The following is a 4,118-nucleotide window of genomic DNA, read 5'->3' on the forward strand; positions in this document are numbered from 1 at the left end:
ATCAGCCACTAAGCTCCGCCCACTGCTGGACTACAGTCTACTCCTACTCAGCCACTAAGCTCCGCCCACTGCTGGACTACAGTCTACTCCTACTCAGCCACTGAGCTACGCCCACTGCTGGACTACTTCTAGTCCTGCTCAGCCACAAGACCCCGCCCACAAACCTACCCAATGCTGGACTACCTCTACTCCTGTCCAGCTGCAGGATCCCACCCACTGCTGGACTACAGTCTAGACCTGATCAGCCACTAAGCGCCGCCGAGTGATGAAAACTTTAAGGCCAATAAAATAGAAAATTATATTCACTTTCAAACAGTACGGTATCGGAAACATCTGGAAATGTTCACTGTGCCTAAGCAGTCCCCTAAAAATGTGCACGCCGTCCTCACCCCTCCTGAAAAATCTCCCAGCACTTCCTGTCCTGTGGCCCCATCGCTGTACATCCGCAGCGCGAGATCATCTAAGGCCACTGACCGCTCGTCTCCATGGATGAGGAGCGCGGTGATGACACCTCTGGGCTGCTCGCTGATCTCCTTCCCGGAAGCCCTGACATGAGGAAGCAAAGCCTCTGCCTCTACCAAGATGGCCGCCGACACTTGGGTCAGGTGACATAAGGACATAGGTAGGGATTGCAGTCTGAGTCATCTCCGGCATCCTGGACTCCAGAGGCTGCTTCCTGGAGGGACAAGGAGACGTGGGGATCCCATTATAATACATGTATATCGCTCCGACATAGACCGCGGCGCTGTACAGAGGACACAGAACATACCGATATACCTTGGAAGTTACTCCTGGAAGTACTGCAGCCTCACTCTGGATTCACCATCTCTGTCACCTCCGGGTTCCTGTGGCGCTCCGCACCCCCCACCCGTCATATCGCACACTGCAAAGAGGAGCACGTTATATGTATACCGTCCTCCGTCACATTCTATCCCCCCCATTACACACCGAGTACACAGTCCTCCGTCACATTCTATCCCCCCCATTACACACCGAGTATACAGTCCTGTCACATTATATCTCCCCCATTACTCACCGAGTATACAGTCCTCTGTCACATTATATCCCCTCCATTACTCACCGAGTATACAGTCCTCTGTCACATTATATCTCCCCCATTACTCACCCAGTATACAGTCCTGTCACATTATATCCCCCCCATTACACACCCAGTATACAGTCCTGTCACATTATATCCCCCCCATTACTCACCCAGTATACAGTCCTCTGTCACATTACGGTAGCAGCTAGTTCCTATCCTGCAGATTGCCCGGTGACGTCACAGGAAACATGTGACCCGGAAGCAGGAAATAAGGGGCGGGTAACCCAAGTGAATAGAAACAGCTACGGTGAGCGAGAGGAGTCAAGCTGAGATCACACGTTTATTTCTGTAGGTCTCCCTCCCTCTCACCTCCTCCTCCTCTCCCCCTCTTCCTTTACATTTTATTCTCACAGGTTCAGGAAAGTGCCAGGCTTTGCGGGTGGGTGGAGAGCCAAGCTCAGGGGGCCTGGAAGTTGAAGTTGAGGGAGTGGAAACAATGTAAGTGTCACTTTCTGATGGTCAGAGAGGGAGACAGTTTGGCAGTCTGCTCCATAATAGGCTTCTTCGGCTGGGGAAGAGGAGTGATCCTTGATGAGGATATCGAGGGCTGGATTGAAGAGCTGGGCATGAGGATCAAACACTTCCTACAAGATAGTCCAGCCCTTTAGCCAAAGCTCCCCGAGCACTGACAGGAGACTCGGGCGGGAAACAGGGCAAGAGGCATCTAGTAAGCCACAGTCATCTGCTCCACCCGTTCCAGAAGCAGAGGGTCAATGGCAGCGATGGCCAAATCCCTTCAAACCCTTTTCAATGTACAGAGATACGATACGCGCTCACTCTGGGGTGTGCAGCCATACATAGGCGTGGCGCAATTGTCGTTTTTGTACGCAGGAGCACATTTCCCAGTTGTATGGGCGCACATGTTGCTTAGCAGCAGTTAAGGACATGGCGTGCCTGATGCATGGCTGGACCCACCAACGAGAGCAGGGGCTAGATATTGCCGCATCCACAGGGGGGATAGACCACCAAGGTGCTTCCAATCTTTATATGAAAACATTTGGAAAAGCGGGTGTTAGGGAAGGAGCGGAGTCCCCCTGTTTGCTGGAGTGGAACCCAATAGCAGGGAACAATACCAGAAGCAGAGTCCAAGCTGAGGTACAAGATAGGGTGATCCAAAAATGCATTGTCAGAGTACAGTCCGGGTCGAGGCGCCCAGCGAGTATCATAAACGGTGAGGCAAGCCAGGAGTCGATAACCAGAAGATCCAAATAGCAGGGAAGAGAGACAGGAAATGAGATGTCATAGCTGCTTTGGGAATTGGCAGAATATCTCAGCAACAAGTCTTGGCTCTGGCTGGGATTTAAACCCAGCAGGGGCCAGCGACGCCCCCGTTGTGTGGGCAACCAGGAAGCCATAGGTCCCTGCGAACCAATGGGACGGCTGGGAGAGGAGTGCTCGCAAGGCCCTCCTCGGCAATGATCAGCACCCAAAGCGACTAAAAAGCCACGACAGTGCCACATGTGCATGTCACGCATGCGCTCATGTGTACGCCTGCCGCCGGGCTCCAATTCACCCCAGGAAGGACCCTACGATCTCCGTCGCACCCGCCGGACCCCAGGAAAGATGGCACCCCTGGTCCCACGACAGCGGGTGCAAAGGGGCAGATTTTAGGGGCCCGATAAGACCCAAGGCTTGAGACCGTACTGGTAGAAGCAACCGGCTGATCCTCTAGTTCAGCGGTTCTCAACCTGTGGGTCGGGACCCCTTCGGGGGTCGAATGACAATTTGCCAGGGGTCGCTGGGAGTCTCCCGCTATTAGATAGCGGCTCCCGGCCGCCCGGGAGAGAAACACTTTCTCCCGGAAAGTGCTCTGCTTGGAATGCATAGCTAGATTCCTATTGGTTATTTCACTTTGCAATAGCAAACTAGCTATTGCACCCGCCCACTGCTGCTGTCAATCAGCAGAGGGGGACCTGCAGTTCTCCATCAGGTCCCCATGTAGTGATTATCATCATTATTATTAATAATAAAAGCTGACACCCTCGCCTTGTGTTATATGGTTTGCCATTTTAGCTGTTACAACAGTGGTTCTCTAGCTGTGGGGTCGCTGTGTGATTTCTGCTGTGCTAGGTGAGAGTCCTCCTCAGCCCTCTCCTAGCGCAGCAGTGTCAGTTCTCCCGCCACGCTGCCAGATGTCGCTGCAGCAGCCGCGTCAACCCTAAATTTTACCGTTGGGGGTCACCACAACTTGGCAAATGTTACCGAGGGGTCCCGGCCCTAGAAAGGTTGAGAACCACTGCTCTAGTTTCAGCATCAAGAGCGGCCGTAATGGTCATAAAGTCCTGTGTGACTGGTGCTAGAACCTCAGCGGAGAAGGTCTGAGGACTCGGCTACACCCAACGGAGCCAAAGACGGTATGGACTCTGACAGCAGGGGACAACATGACTCCAGCCTGGAGACACGGGCAGCATTAGTAAGCGTGCCACAAGCAGCCCTAACCTGTTGTAGGACGTGAGCTTGGAGGCACCTTGTATAGCAAGACTGACCCCCCGCGGTGTCTTGAATCGGACATATTGCAGGTGTAAAGCGTTTAGGAAACATGCAGGCTCAGGATAAGAGGCAAGGCCTCCAGTACTCATGAGTCCCTGACAGATGGTAGCAGGTGAGAGTCAGTGACTGCAGGCGGGCAGTAGGAACAGATTGAAGTGCCATGTGGCAGCAGAGAGAAGATGCCTTGACACTATGGCGGGACCCGGTATGCTCAGCCCAGAGAAAGATGGCAGCGCTCAGTCCAACAGCATTAACCCTTTCCACAGCATTGGTCGCTGGGCATAGGGTGCCCAGCGACCAATGAAAATGAGGGAGCTCCTGGCGCTCAGCCCCGACTGGCCTACTCATTAGGCGAGTCTTCAGAGACAGGGCAGGCACAGAAGCAATGTATCTGGAATCAATCCACAGCTCACTTAACGAAGTCTGGAAAGTGCCCCACGCAGACTCGGCGCCCTTTCAGACTCGCCCTGCAACGTCCAGCGCACTCCGGATGCGGTACGATTTTAATGGCAGGCTGAGGAGAAGC

Source organism: Nanorana parkeri, unplaced genomic scaffold, assembly GCF_000935625.1.
Source record: "Nanorana parkeri isolate BGI_ZX_2015 unplaced genomic scaffold, ASM93562v1 scaffold1924, whole genome shotgun sequence".
Taxonomy (NCBI): domain Eukaryota; kingdom Metazoa; phylum Chordata; class Amphibia; order Anura; family Dicroglossidae; genus Nanorana; species Nanorana parkeri.